Below are 25,266 nucleotides of genomic sequence, written 5' to 3' on the forward strand. Positions count from 1 at the left end.
GCAAATGATATAAATACAGAAGCAGATTTTTAATCCTACAAAATAAGCAGATGCTTACCAGGGCCAGTGTAGCTTAATGTAGCAAGAGCTTCCAATTGTACCATGCAGAGTGATATCTCACTAGAGCTTTGTGTTTTTCCAGCATGTGCCTTTTAATTACTAGACCTTTTTTTTAAATCCACTTTAGTCTACATCATCGGTGGACTTCTAATAGAATTTTGAGACCTCACATGTGCCTCTACCAGCTCCACATAATAAACTTCTCAAATCTAGACATTTACCCAATTACTGAAACACTAGAATCCTTTCTTTATATTGTGCACACAAAAGGCAAATTTTGGATTTCTTTGAGTAAGGTTTGTTGGATTGCAAAAATCGGCTTTCCCCAGAATACATTTTGCAACTATTGTTTTAGTTTTTACCTTCAAGATAAATATTTTTCAAAATGGAAATATTAAAAGAAAATGCCCTGGCCCTCCGCTATACAGTGCAGGGCAAGGGCAAGGATAGCATTGGAGCATGAAATGCTCCGATGCTCATCTCAGAGTGGCTGTCTGGGTGAAAAAGAGGATACACCCGGGTTCCGCTCGGAACACGGACAACCCCTTTAATTGCCCCTTAGGTGTAATAATGTTTACTAAGTGGCCAAAATTTTTGCCTTCATACCACAGAAAAAAATTATCTTTTATTCACCTCACTGTAGCAACATAGCTATGATTCTATACTCACCATGATTCCTGTGTACAGTTAGCATCCCACCACAGGCAGCACAATGTAGTGACATCATCAGGATTCTTACATCTCTGCCGGATGCAGACAGTGTCGGACTGGGATGCCTAGGGCCCACCAGTAAAATTCATTCTGGGGGCCCACTGTACAGCAACATACAAATATTACCTGCCCACACAGAGGAAGACAGTAACAAGACACTACAAGATGATTGATTAAGGGGGTCTCTGCAACCACTTGAAAAGGTGGGTCCCAGGTATGAGAGGATACTGGCTGGCCTGCCTCTATTCCTAGAGGCTATCTTAACCTTCTGATGCATCTATAATAATAAACTGGATAGTCTACTCAGTTTTTTATATTAATATAGATTATTTGAGATGCTGTGCTGGTGGACAGGAGGCCCACCTTTCTCAGGGGCCTACTAGGGGATTCCCCTGCTCCCCTGTGGGCCAGTCCGAGCCTGGATGCAGATGTACTGTAGTTTGCAGGCAACTTCAGACACATGGACTGGCAGGGCAACATGGTTCCCTGCTCTACCTCCCTATGGACATCAATACAGTTGACAGTGAGCTCACCTGGAGATCACCACTCCTCCCCTGGTGAGCCCCATCATGTGAGTGGGCAAAGGGCCCATCGCCTACTGCTCCCCTGCTAGCTATGCCACTGGTGCAGTGTCATCGCTCTTCTAAACAGTAGTACGGTTATGTCCCTAAATTTACTAAGTTCAGTACTGCCAAAGTTGTATGATGCAATTCCAGGCACAGAGAAGCAATTGTTAGAACAAAGCACGTTACTACATGCCTGCTGCATAATGCAAAGAACATACATACACTACAGTAGATCTACTTTGCATGTGGACAAATAGCTTTCTCTCAAAGCATTTGAAATAAATTAGAAACTATGAGAATTGATACACAGTGTAGAGAATCAGAAGACAAGATTTAAAGTGCAATGTTTAAATACCATGCTACAAGACAGAATAGAAAGATAAAATCTTCATAACTTTGTAAATGCATTATTTTAGTATCTATTCCGTTAGGAGCTTCTATTGCAGATTCTGTCATTTTTTAGAGTAAGAATAGTACTGTCAGCAGAACACCCACAGAGCCAGAAAGGAATGCTGGGAGATTTCACCTGTGACGCCTACAGAACTGTGAATGTAGCTCTGGAATATATATATAACATTTTTTTATTATATAAATCATATGAAATTAGTAGGGTCACATGGTATTAGTCATTTGTAACTGGCACCATGTAAATCCAGCATTCAGTGTATGAAGCTGACATGACCTTAAAAGAAACTACTTGGAAAATAATTATATAAGGGAAATTGTGAAGTATGAAAAATTGCAAATCTGTAATATAGTTATGTAAATTTGTTTGAATCCATCATTTAAAAAAACATATAAATTCTATTACTGGTTAGCCAAACATGCACTATAGTAAAACAGTTCTGACCAAACCAAACTAAAAAAATTTCATTTGAAAAAACTAAGCAAAAGGATTTCAGCAATATATTTAAATATCTGCAAGGACATAGCAAATGGAAATCAAGTAGGGTTTGAGTGGAAATGTAATTAGGCCAAGTCATGGATATCATCAAGTAAAAGTGATGCTTTCACTTCATCATTATCTATACAAAACTTTACCCAGCATGAAAAATGCAAAGTTATTTCAAAGATTCTGAAAATATCTTGGATGAGTTTTTATTTCTGCAGAGTAAGCATTCTCCAAATGTCTCTGGGGAATTGGTAATGATGGTTGGTTTGAATGCTTAATAGAAAAGGGAATTCTCTTGTTAAGTTATATGTGTCCATATTAACATGCTTCAAAATGTAAAATGGAATACAAATACCAACGTGTGAATTAATCGGGAGGCTGGAGTGTCAATTCTCACATGGTAACATTTCCCCCTACTGGTCAGAAGGGGAAATACTGATGTAAATAATCACTGCAAGACAAGCCTTGCCTGAATGTTTGCGCACACTTCACGAAATGAAAAGCAAATATATGCGGCTGATACTAAAAATTGCAGCACTTTACTAGTATTTCTGAGACAAGTCCAGATTTGATTGGAGTGGCAACATGATTCATGAATGATTAATAAATTCCTCCCAGGGTAAATGAACCACTGACAAAATACTTACCGGTACTAACCCAAAAGAGACAGGATTATTGTGTACATTTTTTTCATAAAGAAACAAAGTAAGGTACAGAGAACACCTGAGTCAATAAATGGGAATTAAACTGAAGTGTTGGACTGGCAAACAAAGAATTATCCTGCAGTATATGAGGTGCTTTAGGTAAAGTTTCATTGTTGTAAAATGAAAAGCTATGTAGCTTCTTAGTTTACTCCAGTATATGCTTCAATTCATCATTATTGTCAAGATCTCTGCTGTCAGTGAATGGAACATTCATTGCTTTTATCCAGACTGAAACCTCATGTGGATTATTGAATGAGTCTGTGTCTCCGCCGCAGGGTGACAGATCCCTGTCTGCACATCTCAGCCCCATCGGTCCCAGGGCTGGTTTACCTTGCAGGAGAAGCAGGCGTCCACCAGCATATTACCGAATCCGTCCTCACTGCCAGGTGTCATCTGATGCGCTATAGCGCACTCGCACGTCCCTCTCTTATGGGAGTAGGCAGCTGGGTCCTGATTATCGTCCCCACCCGGAGGCGGAGCTTTGAGCTTTAAGGCAGCTTCACTTAGGAGGAAGTGCCCAAGCGTGGTTGTTGTACCTCTTGTATCCCACTGAAGTTTCCTACTGTGTTCTGGACTGTCTGTGTATTGAATTTCGTGGATTCCAACCTCTGCCTCGTTTGACCACAACTCTGCTTACTGTCTGCTTGCTGGATTGCCTGGACTATTGACCTCTGCTCTGTCGTCTGTTTACTGGATCACCTGGATTACCAACCTCTGCACCGTCTGACTACACATTTGCCCATCGCCTCCTGTAAGTTTTCCCGGATCCTGACCCTGCACCGCCTGACGAGACCGCTTTAATCTGCACACTGCATTACTCTGAACTGTCTTTGCCTCTACTGCAAGTGACTGTTGTTTTCCGTTTACTAGTAAAGTTATTCTGTTCCGCTTACCTGCCTGTGCTAGACTCTGTTCACACTGCTGCAGTTAGCAGGGTCCTGGGCGACTGGTGCAAACACCAGTATAGTGACTCTGAGAGTCAGCAGTCAGCAATACAGGGCTAAAGTCCAGTCCTCTATCCGCTGACCCAGAGGATCCACATCCTCTGGTCGTAACAGTACTCTTGGGCCGTGGACCCCACTGGCTCTAAATCAGGAATTTCTGAACTACTACAGGAACTTGAGCAACAGGGTACCACCCAGAAACAAGTGGTGAATTATCTGCAGCATGTAGCTGCTCGTCTGGACTCTCTTTCTACAGCACAGTCTGCACAGGCTCCTACTGCTCCTGCTGTTCCTGTTGTGGCTGCAGCGTAGCCAAGTTTTTCTGGACCACAATTATCTGCTCCGCCCCGTTACAGCGGCAACCCGAAAACCTGTTGCGGGTTTCTAAACCAGTGCACAATTCACTTTGAACTGCTTCCTCATCACTTTCAATCAGACCGAGCTAAAGTGGCGTTCATTATCTCTCATCTCGAGGATGAGGCTCTGGCCTAGGCAAATCCAATATGGGAGAGATCTGGACCCAGTAATGTGTCTCTATTTATGGATTCCTTTAAGAGGGTGTTTGAAGAGCCAGGTCGAGCTTCTTCTGCGGCCCCCTCACTGCTGCACGTCTGTCAAGGAGGCCAGTCGGTAGGCCAATATGCAATTCAGTTCCGCACCTTAGCGTCTGAAGTTTCGTGGAATGAGGAGGCTTTGGTGGCGACCTTTTGGGAGGTTTTGTCCGGACGTATTAAGGATGAACTCACAGGTCGTGACGTACCTACTTCCCTTGAGGCCCTGATCTCTCTGGCTATAAAAATTGACATACGGTTTTTGGAGCGGGCTCGGGAGGTCGTCTGGAAAAGAGACTTCCACCACATATGTTTAAGTCTAATATGTCTCAGCCTTCATTGCACTCCTTCTTTTCGGATGCTGAACCCATGCAGCTGAATTCCACTCAGCTTTCGGATGAGGAACGTCGTCTTCGTATGTCTTGAGGACTCTGTCTCTACTGTGGTGGTCCAAGTCACCGTGTCCACAACTGTCCTCAGAAGTCGGGAAACTCCAGCGCTCAGGGTCTTTGGTAGAGGCGGTCCTAGGCGAAAACTGTTCCACTCTCCAGATTCCTGTAACTCTGTTACTTGGGGGCATCAAGGTCTCCATACCCGCTTCCTTGGACTCCACATCTGCAGGAACTTCATACACCAGCGTATGTCAATCAATACCACATCCCTGTATGTCGGCTAAAGAATCCCCTGCTGGTGACAGCTGTCAGAGGACAAGTGGTGACGGATCCAGTGCGGTTTGTCACTGTGCCGTTGGAACTACAGGTAGGGGTGTTACATGAAAGGATTTCTCAGTATCTGCTCCCTGAACTCTCTCATTCTCTTTTACTGGGGTTGCCCTGGCTTGGGATGCACAATCCTGTAATCGAGTGGAGAGCTGGAGAGGTTCTTCAATGGGGACAGCTGTGCCAAGGCAGATGCCTACGTTTTTGTCAACAAAGGGTTGCTATACCTCTTCCTAAAAGCCTGGAGGCTTATCATTCCTTTGCTGACATATTTGATAAAAAGGAGGCTGAGATACTACCACCCCATTGCCCCTATGACTGCCCTATTGATCTGCAATCAGGGGCATCTCCTCCTCAGGGTCGTGTGTACCCTCTGTCTCCAGCTGAATCACAGGCCACAGCGGATTACATCAAGGAAAATCTTGAGTGGGGTTTCATCAAGAAGTCTTTGTCACCCGTGAGGGCAGGATTATTTTTCGTGAAAAAGGAAGATGGGTCCCTTCGCCCCTGTATAGATTATCGTGGTCTGAATAAGATCACCATTAAGAATAAGTACCCGTTACCATTAATTTCTGAGTTTTTTTATAGACTCCGTGGGGCCCGGATCTTCTCTAAGCTGGACTTATGGGGGGCATACAATTTATTACGTATTTGTGAGGGTGATGAATGGAAGACGGCCTTTAACACAAGGGATGGCCACTATAAATCCGTTGTTATGCCATTTGGGCTTAGTAATGGCCCTGCCGTCTTCTAGTAGTTTGTTAATGATATTTTTCGAGATCTGCTCTATTCTTGTGTTGTTGTCTATTTGGATGATATTCTTATTTTTTCTAGAGACATCAGAACTCATCGCAGGCATGTGCAGGTGGTCTTACAATGTTTATGAGAGAATCGGCTATCCGCTAAACTGGAAAAGTGTTGTGGCAATGTGAACAGTGATGTGTACGGTGAAGGCCTGGAAGGGGTGTATATCTAATCTAGGTGAGATAAGTAAGGTCCAGGAAGATGGCGCTGGCTTCAGCAGTTGCTGAAGCTATTTTCTTTTTTTATTCAGGGGTGGATTTTATTGGATTGGGATGGTAGGTTTGGCAGTGGGACCTCCCAATACACCCCCTCATTCCAGGGCATGTTTTCCTTTCACCTGAGGTAATTGCAGGTGAGTCCTGCTGTAATCAGGCTGACATAAAGCAACTCCCAGTGTGTCAGTCTAAGGAGGGAGAGAGTGTTTGTGAAGCAGAGTCCTCCTGAGGCTCTGGGTGTGTGGTCTCGGCTAGCAAGGCTGACGGGCCACAAGGCTAGGGTATAGCCTGAAGTTTGAGGGACACAGTGACGCCTGCGGAAAGAGGGTCACTAGGTCAGAGTTGGGAGGACTACTGGAACGCAATCCCCCAAAAAGTTACTGGAGGCTGATCGATTGATGTTGGCTGAGTGAAGCCGCATATGATGTTCATGTGTGAACTATTCTCTATGAGTGAGGTAGGGATGTTTTTTGTTTAGGTAGTGCCGAAACGGGCAGGAGTTTTTTTGTGTTTTAAGTGTTGGCAGTGCGGGAACCTCACCCCATCCAGTGATGTATAACTGGACTATCCTGTATGAAAACCCGTTGTCTGGCGAGATATCTGTGAGTGTGACCCCCTGAAAAGAGACAATTTCTTACAATTGGTGGAGGATGCGGGTAACAACAACAGCAGGTTGCTAACAAGACTGGTTGCTAGGGGCAACAACAGGCAGAAAGAGCAGGTGCTGCTAGTGCTATTCTGGACACTATCTGCTGTGCTGAAAATAAGTGTGTGGAGCTTAAAGGCCCAGACACCCAGTAAAAGAGACTGTCCTGTTGAAAAAAAAAAATTGCTTCGGATGTGGTCACTATGATATCTGTGCAGACTTAAGCACAGCAGGACTGCGCAATGGATGGTTCGTGGATATGGAGGTCTGACAAAAGATATGAAAGATCCCGCGAGATGGTGATTGGGGGATATCAGCTGTGGGTCACGCTAGAATCCTGCCAACAAGTGTCTCGGGTCATGACCGAAACGCTGGACTTTATGAAGAGGGGACCAGAGACAACTGTCTCTCTGTCCTTTGTAAACGGACTATGGCTCAGTGCAATGGGAGCTCTTGAAGTGTGAGACCCTGAGAGCGGAGTGTGTGCTGAGCATGGACTTTCCGTTATTTGGGTAGCTAAAGAGCGGAAAAAGCGAGTTAAGTGGTGTGGCCGGAGTTCTGGAGGAACAGCAAATGTGTGCCGTTGCAAAGGGCAACCGTCGGGAAGAAAGAGAGGTGGAGAGCAGTGGGGCTCTCAGGAGTTTCCTAAACATGTGCACAAAGTCTTAAAGGGTGCAGATGGAGTGTGTGATGATTCGTGATCTCAGCAACACGAAGAAATCACGAATGCATCCGGTTTTAAAATCACTAGAGCCTTTGCCTGCACACAAAGAGTTAAAATCTTTGTTCAACCCAAAGTAATTCACCTGCTAGCACAGCTCACAGATCAGAGGTACAATTAGCACCTCCTTGCCAAAGACTCTTCCTGCCCCCATGCCAGGTTAAGTACCCATCAATCTGGTATTTTCCTGACAGAACCTCATAAAAACTCCCTTTCTGTAGTCGGAGTGCCTCCAACCACAGTAGGAAACCTCACACCTTAAGCCTCATCAGTGAGCTTCAAAAGAAAAGGACAGATCCGTATCAGACAGCTGGATGATACAGGGAGAAAGGCGACCTTCCAGTCACCCTCCATTCCATAGATCTCATATTTTCCAATATTTCCCTAATATTTCATAGGATAGGAAAATACAAAATGAATAATCTCTTCAGGAATTGTTCAGATTATTATAACCCAACTTCCAGGAAACCCGCGGGCAAATCAGAGATTCCCGCTCTGAGATATAGAGGTTCTCAGGCACGCTGTATTGTCGTCCAGTCATATTTGGTATCAGACAAGTGGCAGATGAGGTTTAACACTGACAAATGTAAAGTTATGCACATGGGAAGGAATAATGCAAGTCACCCGTACATACTAAATGGTAAAACACTCGGTAACACTGACATGGAAAAGGATCTAGGAATTTTTATAAACAGCAAACTAAGCTGCAAAAACCAGTGTCAGGCAGATGCTGCCAAGGCCAATAAGATAATGGGTTGCATCAAAAGGGGCATAGATGCACGTGATGAGAACATATTCCTACCACTTTACAAATCATTAGTCAGACCACACATGGAGTACTGTGTACAGTTCTGGGCTCCTGTAAACAAGGCAGACATAGCAGAGCTGGAGAGGGTCCAGAGGAGGGCAACTAAAGTAATAACTGGAATGGGGCAACTACAGTACCCTGAAAGATTATCAAAATTAGGGTTATTCACTTTAGAAAAAAGACGACTGAGGGGAGATCTATTTACTATGTATAAATATATCAGGGGTCAGTACAGAGATCTATCCCATCATCTACAGGTCCTTCTAAAAAAATTAGCATATTGTGATAAAGTTCATTATTTTCTGTAATGTACTGATAAACATTAGACTTTCATATATTTTATATTCATTACACACCAACTGAAGTAGTTCAAGCCTTTTATTGTTTTAATATTGATGATTTTGGCATACAGCTCATGAAAACCCAAAATTCCTATCTAAAAAAATTAGCATATTTCATCCGACCAATAAAAGAAAAGTGTTTTTAATACAAAAAAAGTCAACCTTCAAATAATTATGTTCAGTTATGCACTCAATACTTGGTCGGGAATCCTTTTGCAGAAATGACTGCTTCAATGCGGCGTGGCATGGAGGCAATCAGCCTGTGGCACTGCTGAGGTGTTATGGAGGCCCAGGATGCTTCGATAGCGGCCTTAAGCTCATCCAGAGTGTTGGGTCTTGCGTCTCTCAACTTTCTCTTCCCAATATCCCACAGATTCTCTATGGGGTTCAGGTCAGGAGAGTTGGCAGGCCAATTGAGCACAGTAATACCATGGTCAGTAAACCATTTACCAGTGGTTTTGGCACTGTGAGCAGGTGCCAGGTCGTGCTGAAAAATGAAATCTTCATCTCCATAAAGCTTTTCAGCAGATGGAAGCATGAAGTGCTCCAAAATCTCCTGCTAGCTAGCTGCATTGACCCTGCCCTTGATAAAACACAGTGGACCAACACCAGCAGCTGACATGTCACCCCAGACCATCACTGACTGTGGGTACTTGACACAGGACTTCAGGCATTTTGGCATTTCCCTCTCCCCAGTCTTCCTCCAGACTCTGGCACCTTGATTTCCGAATGACATGCAACAGTCCAGTGCTGCTTCTCTGTAGCCCAGGTCAGGCGCTTCTGCCGCTGTTTCTGGTACAAAAGTGGCTTGACCTGGGGAATGCGGCACCTGTAGCCCATTTCCTGCACACGCCTGTACACGGTGGCTCTGGATGTTTCTACTCCAGACTCAGTCCACTGCTTCCGCAGGTCCCCCAAGGTCTGGAATCGGTCCTTCTCCACAATCTTCCTCAGGGCCCGGTCACCTCTTCTCGTTGTGCAGCGTTTTCTGCCACACTTTTTCCTTCCCACAGACTTCCCACTGAGGTGCCTTGATACAGTACTCTGGGAACAGCCTATTCGTTCAGAAATTTCTTTCTGTGTCTTACCCTCTTGCTTGAGGGTGTCAATGATGGCCTTCTGGACAGCAGTCAGGTCGGCAGTCTTACCCATGATTGCGGTTTTGAGTAATGAACCAGGCTGGGAGTTTTTAAAAGCCTCAGGAATCTTTTGCAGGTGTTTAGAGTTAATTAGTTGATTCAGATGATTAGGTTAATAGCTCGTTTAGAGAACCTTTTCATGATATGCTAATTTTTGGAGATAGGAATTTTGGGTTTTCATGAGCTGTATGCCAAAATCATCAATATTAAAACAATAAAAGGCTTGAACTACTTCAGTTGGTGTGTAATGAATCTAAAATATATGAAAGTCTAATGTTCATCAGTACATTACAGAAAATAATGAACTTTATCACAATATGCTAATTTTTTGAGAAGGACCTGTATTTATCCCCAGGACTGTAACTATGACAAGGGGACATCCTCTGCATCTAGAGTAAAGAAGGTTTGTACACAAACATAGAAAAGGATTCTTTACGGTAAGAGAAGTGAGACTATGGAACTCTCTGCCTGAGGAGGTGGTGATGGTGAGTACAATAAAGGAATTCAAGAGGGGCCTGGATGTATTTCTGGAGTGTAATATTATTACAGGCTATAGCTACTAGAGAGGGGTCGTTGATCCAGGGAATTATTTTGATTGCCTGATTGGAGTCGGGAAGGAATTTTTTTATTCCCCTAAAGTGGGGAAAGTTGACTTCTACCTCACAGTTTTTTTTTTTAGTTTTTTTTTGCCTTCCTCTGGATCAACTTGCAGGATAACAGGCCGAACTGGATGGACAAATGTCTTTTTTCGGCCTTATGTACTATGTTACTATGTTACTATGTAGGTGATTCGTAAAATTGTGCTGATTATAAATATCAACTCTATTTCTTGATTGGAGTTACGGGTACTTAGAATAAAACTAACGATTGCATCGTTCCAGTTTTGCCCTTGTTCCTTGATTATCTGGTTTATGCTAAGAACTCTGTCCTCAGAGGAGACCTACTACCACATTGTTTTATTTTTTATAAATTGTTGATTGGTTAGCTAGGTTGCAAACAACCATTTCTTCCCTTTAGGATTAGCTAGCTGTGGTCTTTTTGCCCCGATTCAATATGAAGAGTGGTGGCAGCAAATTAATTTGGATTTCCAGCAAAATCAATTATTTTATTTTTACCGATTGTACATACAATTGCGATTGTATTATGGATGGGCCCACCAGCCAGTCTTAAACATCTGCTGTGCTCACAGTGGATTCGCCTCCAGAAGTCTTCAGTGGACAAGACCTGTATGGCAACTGTGGCATAGTACAATGGGATTGGCAGGTGGTTGTCACAGGGTGAATGTCCGGAAAAAGGCTGGAGTCAAGGCCAAGGCATTTCCCAAGGCAACTACTGCATTGAGGAGAAGGATGATGACCGTGCTGGAGATATTCCAGGACTACCCTGATGTAACGGAGAGCCGGCGACGCGCTTCCTCCTTCCTGCGCCGCCGTCATCCCGCCTCTGTGCAGGAGTGAGGATGTGGCCGGCGTCCTTGTCTCCATGGAGACCAGGGGGCTGGGAGGACCCGGCCGAGCATGCCTCCCTTAGCGTGTCCGGCGTCATGCTAGCTGATTTGCGAACTGAGCGCCAATGGTGAGTTATCGGCACTCAGATGTTTTGGGCTGGACTTTGGTCATGTGACGCTGACCACGTCTCATTACTCACTTGTTCCTGCATTTTAAACAGGTAGCCTGCTGGTCACAGGTTGCCTGTGATTGGTCTAGTTACCCTCACTAGCCTTCTTTATATATTGAGACCTTGCTTGTTTGATCTTGGCTTTGTTTGTGACCTCACTACCTCCATTTGTATTTGACGTGACCTCTTGGCTTCTGACCTCGGTATTGTTTGTGAACTTGCTATTGTGTTTCTCCCTGTGTACTGTGTGACCTCCTGGTTTATTACTTTTGCTTCCCTGACTCTGTTCACGGTTTTCCCTTTACTTTTAGGCCACTGCACGTATTTTTAAGCTAGGGACTGCCGCCAAGTTGTACGCCGTCAGATAGGATGGGTCGTGCAAGTAGGTAGGGACAGAGGTGCGGGTGGAGTTCAGGGCTGCACTATTCCCTTCCATCCGTGACATCTCATCTTTCATGAGTGCCGAATCCGTGACGACAATCGGTAAGATCGTTCCGATTATCCCTTGTGTAGCAGACCCAGTGACATTGAGCCAGCGGCAATTGCTACCTGCTGAGCAGGTGGGGGATAAATCACTGAGGCGAGAAATGGTTACGAAAATGTGTGACAATGGGGGAAATGCTGTGTCTGAAAAGGCGGGTAAGCCTGTTGTGTTGCCTAAAGTGCCTGTGACCAAGGCTAGAATTGGGATGGTGAAAATCAGAGATCCAATGCTAGCCCGGGTAAGAGGTAGCATGATGGTAAAATCTAAGACTGGTAGAATGATAAATGTTTGGGACAGTTATGCGGATACTACAGACTATACGTTGGTCCTCATTGAGGGTGAGACCATGTTGAGAACTGAGACTGATGAACTTGGTAATGCAAAAGTGCTCATTCATGAGGGAATGTTGGGCCGTGATTTCCCTTTGTTCCGTTATTTGTGGGGAAGTGGAAAGACTTCTGCAGTCAGTGATAAAACTCCTGCAGGACTGGTAAAAAGCACTTTAAATGAAGTGACCATTAAAAACAATGGTGCTGATAAGGTGCAAGGGGATTGTACCCAGTCTGGGGAAATGCATATTGTGATGTCATGTGAAATATGTGATGATGATGACATGCCTTTTCCGTTGCAGGATGTGGACAGGGTTAAAAATGTAAATGATGCAGAAGTGCAGCAAACCTACTGTGGTGAATGAGCAGGAAAGTGTGGCAGTCCTAGAGGGTGTAACACATGTACCAGAGGTGGATATGCAGTCTCCATGGGATTCTATGGTTGCGGGGAAGGTGTCCCATGTGGGGTTTGGCTCATCGGTGCCCATAGAGATCAGGATTGAGAATGACCGAGCGGTATATATGACGTATGTGCTGTAACCGATAGCAACTCAGAGAGGGAATTTACCATGTCAAGCTCTTGCGAAATGAAGGTAGTTGCGACCAGATGACAGTTATACTTGACGTGACAAGAGATAAGTCGGAGATGTCAGCATAAGGTCTGGGAATTATACCCAGGCAGTGGAAGACTTTCTGGCAGGTCTGACCAACCAAAAAGAGCGTGTAGAAGAGCATGACCGACTGCTGGTAGAGGGTCACTACAAGCTGGGCCAGGCAGGTCAGTACAGCTGCAAACTTGAAGATGTTTTTGCCTGCTCCGAACAGTCCCTGCATATACTAGAGAAGGGGCTAGCTGTTCTCGCAGAGCAACTGGAAAAAGCTCCAGAAGAGTCAAAGGAGGAGACTCAGAAAGAGATAAATGAACTAAAGAATCTAGAATCACAAATAGAAGCGGAAATTCTCCAACTTCAAGAAGAACTTGCAGCTTCTGAGCGATCCAGATCTCATGTGGAGCAGTAAAGAGAGGAGCTGGCTGATGAAGTCTTAAACAGCATCTCAGGAAAATCTGCTCTCTTGGAGGAGAAAAGACAGTTGGAAGCCAGGATTGCTCAACTTGATAAAGAGTTGCGTGATAAGATGGTGGACCTGGACCACCAGAGACAAATTGTGTCTAAGTTGGAGGAGAAACAGAAGTTTGACCAGCTCCTGGCTGAAGAGAAAAACACCTCTGCCCGGTATGCCGAAGAACGTGACCGAGTGGAGACTGATGTTCGGGAGGAGGAGACCAAGGTCCTCTCCTTGGCTAGAGCCCTTGAAGAAGCGCTTGAGGAGCGAGATGAATTTGAGAGGCTGAACAGGCAACTCAGAGCAGAGATGATAGATGCCAAGAAGTCTAAGCCAGAGCCCTTTAAGAATCGGTCTGGAAATTGTTGCGCTGTGGTGCTGGCCGCGGCAGAGAAGATGGAAGCTAGTTCTGTGGAACCAGGTAATGTGGCTAATAGGGATGCTGAATCCAAGAGACTCGAGGTAGTGAATAGCCAGGACCTGGTCATGAAAGACATTCCCTTTTGCTGTCAATGTCTTCCAGAAAGCCAGCGGTCTGCGGGGAAAGAAATACAAGGAGACAGATGACCAGTATGCAGATGTTGTCTACTACTGTGAGATGGCTCTCCTAGAGCCTACACAAATGGGGAACAATATCCTGGGTGACCCTCTGGAGGGAATGCCAGAATACAAAGAGTTTGTTAAAGACCCCGGTGTCCCAAGTACCTCCAACCTTGATAAAAAAGAAAAGGAGGAGTTAAGACAGCAGGTATATGATACCATGTTCAAGAAGTATGAGAAGGCTCACAAAGTGAATGGAGTCTCCAAAGAGACAAAGGCTGAAGAAGCTAAGGTCAATGAGTTGGTGGGAGAAATCCTCAGATGTTGCAGAAATCAAAGAAGAGGCTGAAGGAGAGTCTGCCAAAGTAAAAAGGCACTGAAGAAGTAGAGGTCTCTCAAACTGAAGCCAAACCTGAGCTAACCCCTGGGGAGAGTAAAGGAAAAAGAGAGATGCTATCTGTTGATGGAATAAAAAAACAAAGCGAGTGTGAACACCAGGTGACATCAGAGCAGCTAAAGGATGGTATAAAACTGACCAGCCTGATCTCCAACATGAGGAGGAGGCGGGAACTCCACGTGGAAAACGCGGCTGTTGGAAAACGCGGCTGTAAAGGTTACGGAAGTTAAAGGTCATGGAATCTTAGCTTTTTGGCTTGCTTCTTTTTCAGAAGTTCTTCAGCGAATAGGAGACGGAGGAGTCCCTTAGACATTGTCGGCTAGGTAGAAAGTTAGTGTGTATGAAAAACCAAGCTCTGCTAGCCTGGGGGTGGTATAATAGAGGGTAAAATGTGACACTAACCACATCTTCCAGAGGGCATGGTACAATGTGGAAAATTCCCCAGACCTCCGATCTGAAGAGGGGGGGGGGGGATATGTGGCAATGTGAACAGTGATGTGTACGGTGAAGCCCTTGAAGGGGTGTATATCTCATCTAGGTGAGATAAGTAAAGTCCAGGAAGATGGTGCTGGCTTCAGCAAACCTAGTTGCTGAAGCTATTTTCTTTATTTATTCAGGGCTGGATTTTATTGGATTGGGATGATAGGTTTGGCAGTGGGACCTCCCAATCTACCCCCCTCATTCAAGGGCATGTTTTCTTTCACCTGAGATGATCGCAGGTGAGGCCTGCTGTAATCAGGCCAACATAAAGCACCTCCCAGTGTGTCAGTCTGAGGAGGGAGAGAAGGAGTGTTTGTGAAACAGAGTCCTGCTGAGGCTCTGGTTGTGTGGTCTCAGCTAGCAAGGCTGAGGGACCACAAGGCTAGGGTATAGCCTGAAGTTTGGGGGATGCAGTGATGCCTGCAGAAATAGGGTCACTAGGTCAGAGTCAGGAGGACTACTAGACCACAATCCCCCAAAAAGGTACTGGAATTGCCACAGTCTGGAGGCTGATGGATTGATGTTGGCTGAGTGAAGCCGCATATGATGTTCATGTGTGAACTGTGCTCTACGAGTGAGGTAGGGATGTATTTTGTTTAGGTAGTGCCTAGACGGGCAGGAGTTTATTTGTGTTTTAAGTGTTGGCATGTGGGAACCTCACCCCATCCACTGATGTATAACTGGACTATCCTGTATGAGAAGAGTGCCAAAATAAATGCACAGTTTGGACAGGAAAACCCGTTATCTGGCGAGATATCTGTGGGTGTGACCCCCTGAAAAGAGACGATCTCTTACAGTGTGTTTGAAAAGTCATCCCTGCCCTTCCTGGAATATACAGTATTATCTCAGATCAGGTTCTCAAAATGGATCTTGGAAAGGTGGCTGCAGTGCTCGACTGGCCTCATCCCTCCGGTCTGACTGCAATACAGAGGTTCTTGGGCTTTGCTAATTATTATCATCAATTAATTCGTAATCTTTCTACGGTCTCACCAGGAAGGGTGCCAATCCCAAACAATAGTCCCCTGAAGCGGAGACAGTATTTTCTTCCCTCAAGCAAGCTTTTTCTTCAGCTCCAGTCCTTAGACACCTCAAACCTCACAAACAGTTCTTCTTGGAGGTGGACGGATCCTCTGTAGGAGCCGAGGCGGTCCTTTCACAGAAGAAAGCCTCAGGTCGTATGTCTCCTTGTGGTTATTTTCCCGCTGCTGAAAAAAATGATTCTATTGGAGACAGGGAACTTCTGGCTATCAAGATGGCTCTAGAGGAATGAAGATACCTTCTGGAGGGTTCTAGTCTACCGGTCATAATTTACACCGATCACAAAAACTTAACCGACTTGCAGACAGCTCAGCGGCTCAATCCTCGTCAGGCTCGATAGTCTCTCTTCTTTGCCCAATTTAATTTTCAACTTGATTTTAGGCCTGCTGATAAAAATACCAAAACGGATGCTCTCTCCAGATCCTTCGAAACCATAGATACAGAGGACGAACCCCAGTTCATCATTGAAATGACTGAAGTAGTCCCAGTGGCTCCAGTCAACCTGTCCAAGGTTCCCCCAGGTAAGATCTTTGTTCTGGAATCCAAACATAGGAAGGTCTTACGGTGAGACATGTGTCCAAGTCTGCTGGCCATCCAGGTGAACGGGGAACCCTGACTCTCATCTCCAGACATTACTGGTGGCCTTCTCCTGACTGCGGATATTGGAGACTTTGTGGCGTCCTGTACCTCCTGCACCCAGAATAAATCCCCTAGGATGAAACCTGCAGGTTTATTATTGCCACTGCCAGTGCTGGAGGTCCCTTGGCACCATATTGGTATGGACTTTATAACCGATTTACCTGTCACCCAGGGTTGCACAGTCATTTGGGTTGTCATTGACCGTTTTTCCAAGATGTCACACTTTATTCCACTTCCAGGGCGACCATCTGCTCCTTGTCTGGCTGAGCTATTCATTTTACATATTTTCCGCCTCCATGGATTTCCTCTCCACATCGTCTCGGATAGATGAGTACAATTTACCTCCCAGTTCTGGAGATGTTTATGTAAGTCACTGAATGTATCTCTGGGCTTTTTCCTCTGCTTACCATCCACAGTCTAATGGCCAGGTAGAACACATTAATCAAATACTGGTCAACTTCAGAACGACTGGGTGAAGTATCTTCCCTGGGTGGAGTTTGCCCATAACAATAAAGTCAGTCAAGCCACAGGTAACAATCAAGTTTTTTATAATCTATGTCCGACACCCGAGTGTTCCTCTCCCTGTGCAACCTTCTTTGGGGGTTCCTGTGGCAGATTCCTGTGTGGAGCAGTTTTCTCGGGTCTGATCTGACACAAAGAAATCTCTTCGGAGAACAGCAGACCAGAGGAAAAGATATGTGTGGATAACAGGCGTAGACCTCCCCCTAAGTTTGCCAAGGTATGGAGACAAGGTATGGCTTTTCTCTAACAATATCCGTCTCAGACTGCCCTCCTACAAACTAGCTCAGTGATTCCTGGGACCTTTTCCTGTGATAAAAAAATTAATCCTATTGCTTACAAACTCAAATTACCAGCTACCATGCGGATTCCTAACTCTTTTCATGTGTCGTTACTTAAACCAGCTGTCTTTAACAGGTTTTGCAAAGGCACTTCACCGAATCCTCCTCCTGTCACTATGGATGACGAATTTGTGGTCAAGGACATTCTAGATAGGAGAATTATCAGAGGTAAGACCTTTTTTTTTGGTGGACTGGAAGGGCTACGGTCCTGAAGAGAGATCGTAGGAGGCTGCAGCAAATATTCAAGCCCCTCTGCTGCTGAAGAAATTTCTCTCTAGGTCGACCATGTGGAGGATGGGGCGTAAGAGGGGGGATACTGTCAGTATTGGGTCCATGTCCCCACCGCAGGGTGACAGATCCCTGTCTGAACATCTCAGCGCCATGGGTCCCAGGGCTGGTTTACCTTGCAGGAGATGCATGCGTCTGCCAGCATATCGCCGCATCCGTCCTCACTGTCAGGTGTCATCTGATGCCCTTTAGCGCACTCGCGCACCACTCTCTCTATCTTGGGGTGGGTTCATACTAGCGTTAGGGATTTCGTTATGGCTTTCTGTTATACCATGGTTATAACGGAAAATAATGGAATCCATAAGATGGAAGGATGGATCCATTCTTCTGCCTTTTAGACTTGTATTATGACGGGATGCAAAATAGAAGCCTTTAAAAGGCATTCCGTTTGCTTTCCGTCCTAATAGAAGTCTATGGGAATCAAAACAGATCCCTTTGGGTCCCGCTATACACGACGGAAGTCCTCTATTAGGACGGAAAGCAAACAGAATGCCTTTTAAAGGCTTCCGTTTTGCATTCTGTCTGGGTATTCCGTTATTTTTCCGTTATAACCATGTTATAACGGAAATCCCTAACGGAATCCCTAACGCTAGTGTGAACCCACCCTTATGGGAGTAGGCAGCTGGGCACTGATCATCGTTCCCACCCGGAGGCGGGGCTTTGAGTATTTAAGGCAGCTTCATTTAGGAGGAAGTGCCCAAGCGTGGTTGTTGTACCTCTTGTCTCCAGCTTCAGCTTCCTACTGTGTTCTGGACTGTCTGTGTATTGGATTTCCTTGATTCCGACTTCTGCCTCGTTTGACCCCGACTCTGCTTACTGTCTGCTTGCTGGATTGCCTGGACTATTGACCTCTGCTCTGTTTGACTACGAATCTGCCTGCCGTCTGTTTACTGGATCACCTGGATTACCGACATCTGCACCGTAAGACTACGCATTTGCCCATCGCCTCCTGTAAGTCTGCCTGGATTCCTGATCCTGCACCGCCTGACAGCAAGACCCAGTGGCGTACATACCAGGGTCGCAGGGGTAGCAGTTCCGACCGGGCCCGGCACTCCAGGGGGCCCGGCCGCCTGTGGACCCCCCCCAGGCCGCTGGCAGGGCCCCCGCTGTACTCACATGTAATGGAGCGCTCTGATGGGGCCCGGCATGAAGTACAGTGGCAATTTCGGGCCCCATCAGAGCGCTCCATGCCACCATTACATGTATAATATGGGGGAGGGCTGGAGGGTCAAGTAAGAGGGGGGGGGAGCGCGCACTCACTCACACCTGGCCAGGCAGTTCCGTTTCTATAGTGAAGCAGGGAAACCTCTCTGCTCCCTGCTTCACTGATCTTCAGAGCTCAGGAGCTCCCCCTGCTGGCCCCAGATCGCACTGCTGGCTGTGGGAGGAGAGCTGAAAGCCCGGCAATCTGCCTCCTCTCATCAGGGAAGAAGGTAAGTATGTGCATTTTTTTTTTAACGCTGCAGACTGGGGGCAGGGGGGCATAGGGGGGGGGTTTGATGGGAACAACTAGAGTGAGGGGGCACAAAAGTTGGCATCTCTACTTTGGGGAACCTAATCTGCCATAACTAATTTGAGGGGGCACCTAATCTGCCATAACTAATTTGAGGGGGCACCTAATCTGCCATAACTACTGTGAGGGGGTCACATATAAAGGCATAACTATGAGGGGGCACATATGAAGGCATAACTACTGTGACGGGGCATGTACTGTAATCTGGCATAACCAATGTGAGGGGCACATATGTGGGCATATCTAATGTGAGGGGCACATAATCTGGCATAACCACTCTGAGGGGACACATATCTGGGCATATTTACTTTGAGGGGGCACATAACCTGGCATAAATACTGTGAAGGGGCACATAATCTGGAATTACTACTGTGAGGGGACACATAATCTGGCACAACCACTCTGAGGGGGCACATATCTGGGCATATTTACTTTGAGGGGGCACATAACCAGGCATAAATACTGTGAGGGGACACATAATCTGGAATTACTACTGTGAGGGGACACATAATCTGGCATTACTACTGTGAGGGGACACATAATCTGGCATAACCACTTTGAGGGGGCACATATCTGGGCATAACTACTGTAAGGGGACACATATTTGGCATAACTACTATGAGGGGGCACATATCTGGGCATAATTACTGTGACAGGAACAAAGGTGGGCATAACTACTGTGAGGGGCCACAAGATGGGCATTAGTACTGTGTGGTTGCACTTAGGGGAAATGTCCTAGATTACCCTGCTATACATTGGCATGGCTCAGTCTTACAGGCCAGCTGGTGATTTCAAAGGGGCAGTCACCATCCCTTCCTTATGTGATTATTCTTTTTTTCTCACCACAGGATCCAGCGGACATCACGCCGATACCAGCGACACCCTGGATGAGGTAGGATCAGATTTTATTAGGACTAGGTGAGTGTAGCCATGCATTGGGCTTAGGGCTCTTTAACACGAGCGGATCCCGTGCGGGTAATCCACTGCGTGAAAGACAGCCAAGCCCCGTTCCGGACAGCAGAGACACGGAGCATTAACATGATTGGCAATGCTCTGTGCCTCTCTGTGATCTTTTTACTACAAAATCACAGAGACATAAAGTTGTCACCGTGATTTTGTAGTAAAAAGATCACAGTCAATCATGTTACTGCTCCGTGTCTATGCTGTTTAGAATGGGGCTTGGCACTCAGTCACGCAGCGGATTACCCCCACGGAAAGAGCCCTTAGTAAGAAAATCTGACGGTCTTTGTAAAAATGTTTGCACTGTGGCCCATTACACTATAGTTACAACACTAGTAGGGGAGGTAGTGGGGGGGAGGAGGCTTGGAGGCAGGTTGGGGGGGGGGGGCGACGGGGAGGGGGCCCCATAGATCAGTTTCGCACTGGGGCCCCATGGATTGTGTGTACGCCACTGACAAGACCACTTTAATCTGCACACTGCATTACTCTGAACTGTCTTTGCCTCTACTGCAAGTGACTGTTGTTTTCCGTTTACTAGTAAAGTTCTTCTGTTCCGCTTACCTACCTGTGCTAGACTCTGTTCACACTGCTGTGGTTAGCAGCGTCCTGGGTGACTAATGCAAACACCAGTATCCTGACTCAGAGTCAGCAGTCAGCAATACAGGGCCAAAGTCCAGTCCTCTGTCCGCTGACCCAGAGGATCCACATCCTCTGGTCATAACAGTTATACCTAGCTGAGAGTGTTTTCAACTTATTTTCACATTCTGTACACTCAATGACACACACTAACGCACCCAGATAGAAATATCAGATTACTGCCAAACTCAGCATGCAGTTATGTCTCTGGCAGATATGTAAATGTTCATAGGTGTGGTCTGATCAGACTTGCCACAAGAGGACATGACAAGTGCTTTCCCTGCTGCCCCATAAAAAGGCTCTAGGAGGCTACTTTTGGGTAGCGTACATCTTGGTGTGAGATCATTGACTGCTAGTTATGTCTCTATGAAGCATGCAGATATTGTAGACATGTAGACAGACTTTGAGAGGGGACTGAGAGAAGGAAGATGGTCATTTTGACAAACTGCCCACCACCTAGGCCAGTGATGGCTAACCTTGGCACTCCAGCTGTGGTGAAACTACGACTCCCAGCATGCTCCATTTATTTCTATAGAGTTCTGAGAGCAATTATGCAAGGAGGGCATCTTGGGAGTTGTAGTTTTACCACAGCTGGAGTGCCAAGGTTAGCCATCACTGACCTAGGCCGTTCTGACCTAGCTGTTAGGAGGTGTTGGGAGCAGTGAACAGACTCCAAACAACCGAGAAAGACCACCAGTACCATCTAGACACAGGTTGCACCTTTACTACACAAATCTGTCTTTGTATGGACCAATAACAGGCACTTAGCCGAAAGAAATTTGGTGTCATGGCACCCATTACATGTCCTACTTTTGACATGTAATGGGTGCCATATCAGCGTTCAATGGCAGTTGTGTCATGAACAAAAAACTTGGACTGTTACAGACTGGAAGCATATTGTCTTTAGCGATGAATTAAGGTTCTGTTTGGGATCCCCTAACATCTGGGTTCGAGTATGGAGGCTTTATGGTGAGCACTTCAATCCTGTCTTAGATGTGGAGCCCCACATGCTAGTGTGATGATCTGGGGAGCCATAGCTGAGCGATACATGCAGGACATCCACATGTGTTGCTTCAGGATAATGCTCATCCATACATAGCAAGGGTTTCCCAGTAATGTCTCCTCCGGAATGTAACACTTCCTTGGGCTAAATAAGCAAAAAGAAAAATGGATCAGCTCACCTCCATCTCCAAGCTGTGAATGAACGCAGAGCTGGCTTCCCAGGACAACAGACAAAAAACTTGGATCAGTTAAGCACTCATTCAAATTAAATCCCAGAACATAGCAAAAACAATTAAAACACAATCACTTACATGTTTCTGCTGAGAACACCCTTCGTCATACCATAAAATATAAAAGAAATTGTATGTTTGTTTACATATTAAAACATGCTAGACATGCTAGGAAACAGATATATAGGAAATACTGCAATAGACTTCACATAAAAGTGCAATGCAAGTTATTATAAACAGAAAAAGAAAGGAAAAACTGCAAGGGCGTCTATTTACTAGTGTTGAGCAAATCGAAACATTCAAAGTGGAATTCTATCCAAAGTTTAGGAGAAATTTGATTCACAGCGAATCTGAATTTCCTGGCGCTACTTGGTAATGAATCAATTTTTTTCCTAAAATGGCTGTGAAATCTGTTATAAAGTGAAAGAAAGAAGACCAGGAACAAGAGATCACCCATAATGCAGTGCAGCCCTATAAAAATCCTAATCCTGTCTTTTCTCATTCATTTTACAGTCAACTGAGCATAGGGAGAGACATGACAAGTGCTAGGAAAAGTGTTTAAAAAAGCTTTAATTGTAGAATATTGGTTAGGAAAACTGCAGGGACAGTGTAAGGAGATCATAGCGAGAGATTTTACACACTGTAGGGAGAGCATTGGGAATGTGCACTCTCGCAGAGCCTGTCGTGCATCCGCATTTACGTTTGAAAACGGAGCAAGGGGATATGTGGTCGCGTGTACGTGCTTATTATACGCTTCGCCGACCAGCAAAGGGAATAGCACCTGGCCGCAAGTTTAAAGCAGATTAGGGGGCTGGCATTGCTCTAAATGACTAATGACCGACCAAAGCCTTGTACACAGGTGTAGGGCAGTTAAAAATCCTGCCTGAAGCGACATTTATGATGATAGTAGCTCCATTTCCCCTGATGACACCACAGCTGTGGCAAAACATGTCGGGGGAGCTGCGATTAAGCTTTTAAACTATATGGCTGTACGCTGATGTAGCAGTCGTGGTATGCACTGCAGGCACACAGCACACATACGTAGTTGATAGGAAAACAAACTCATAGGGGACTGATTGAGGGGTGCTATTGCTATATACCTTCTTCCAACAAATACTGATTGAGGGGTGCCATATACCTGTTTCCACCAAATACTGATTGAGGGGTGCTATATACCTTCTTCCTCAAAATCCTGATTGAGCGGTGCTATATACCCGTTTCCGCCAAATACGGATTGAGGGGCGCTATAAACCAGTTTCCGCCAAATACTGATTGAGGGGTGCTATATACCTTCTTCCACCAAATACTGATCGAGGGTTGCGATATACCTGCTTTCACAAAATACTGATTGAGGGGTGCTATATACCTTCTTACACAAAATACCAATTGAGGGGTGTTATATACCTTCTACCACAAAATACTGATTGAGGGGTGCCAAATACCTGTTTTTGGCAAATACTAATTGAGGCATGCTATATACCAGTTTCTGCCAAATAGTGATTGAAGGGTGCTGAATACATTCTTTTACAAAATGCTGATTGAGGGTTGCCATATACCTGTTTCCGCCAAATACTGATTGAGGGATGCTATATACCTGTTTCCACCAAATACTGATTGAGGGGTGCCATATACCTTCTTCCACAAAATACTGATTGAGGGATGCTATTGCTATATACCTTCTTCCACCAAATTCAGATTGAGGGCTGCGATATACCTGCTTCCACCAAATACTGATTGAGGGCTGCGATAAACCTGCTTCCACAAAATACTGATTGAGAGGTGCCATATACCTGTTTATGCCAAATACTGATTGAGGGATGCTATATACCTGTTTCCACCAAATACTGATTGAGGGGTGCCATATACCTTCTTCCACAAAATACTGATTGAGGGGTGCTATTGCTATATACCTTCTTCCACCAAATTCAGATTGAGGGCTGCGATATACCTGCTTCCACCAAATACTGATTGAGGTCTGCGATACACCTGCTTCCGCAAAATACTGATTGAGAGGTGCCATATACCTGTTTCCGCCAAATACTGATTGAGGGGTGCTATATACCTTCTTCGACAAAATACTGATTGAGGGGTGCTATATACCTGTCTCTGGCAAATCCTGATTGAGGGGTGCTATATACCTTCTTCCTCAAAATCCTGATTGAGGGGTGCTATATACCTGTTTCCGCCAAATACTGATTAAGGGGTGCTATATACCTTCTTCCACCAAATACTGATCGAGGGCTGCGATACACCTGCTTCCACAAAATACTGATTGAGGGGTGCTATATACCTTCTACCACAAAATCCTGATTGAGGGGTGCCAAATACCTGTTTTCGGCAAATACTGATTGAGGCATGCTATATACCAGTTTCTGCCAAATAGTAATTAAGGGGTGCTAAATGCATTCTTTTGCAAAATTCTGATTGAGGGGTGCTAATGCTATATACCTTCTTCCGCCAAATACTGATTGAGGGCTGCAATACACCTGCTTCCACAAAATACTGATTGAGGGGTGCCATGTACCGGTTTCCGACAAATACTGATTGAGGGGTGCCATATACCTGTTTCCGCCAAATACTGATTGAGGGGTGCCATATACCTTCTTCCACTAAATACTGATTGACGAGTTGTATTGCTATATACCTTCTTCCACCAAATACTGATTGAGGGCTGCGATACACCTGCTTCCACAAAATACTGATTGAGGGGTGCTATATACCTTCTTCTACAAAATCCTGATTGAGGGGTGCTATATACCTGTTTCCGCCAAATACTGATTGAGGGGTGTTATATATCAATTTACGCCAAATACTGATTGAGGGGTGCCATATACCTGTTTCGCCAAATACTGATTGAGGGCTGCCATATACCTGTTTTCGCGAAAAACTGATTGAGGGGTGCCATATGCCTGTTTTCGCCAAATACTGACTGAGGGGTGCCATTTACCTTCTTCCACAAAATACTGATTGAGGGGTGCTATTGCTATATACCTTTTTCCACCAAATACTGATTGAAGGCTGCGAAATACCTTCTTCTACAAATACTGCTCTTCTCTACAGACTTAGGCAGAGGGTCATTTATAAAATGACAGGCAGAGGAAGAGGCAGACCGTTCCGCAGGGATGGTAGGGGTCTGGCAGGTGCACCAGGCCGGAGCCTAAGTGGGAAGTAGGAGAAGGCGCGTGCAATAACTTTAAAGGGCGCACCAGAGTTGGTTGAGTGGCTCACTCAGTCTTCCGCTTCTGCACCCTCTTCATCTTCTGCAACTGCACCCTCCTCACTCTCTGCTGTGTGCACCCCTAAAGACATTACCACGACCACCACCATAGTCCCTCTACTCGAGTCAGAGGAATTATTTTTCAATCCA

This window comes from Bufo gargarizans, chromosome 1, assembly GCF_014858855.1.
Source record: "Bufo gargarizans isolate SCDJY-AF-19 chromosome 1, ASM1485885v1, whole genome shotgun sequence".
Classification (NCBI taxonomy): Eukaryota; Metazoa; Chordata; class Amphibia; order Anura; family Bufonidae; genus Bufo; species Bufo gargarizans.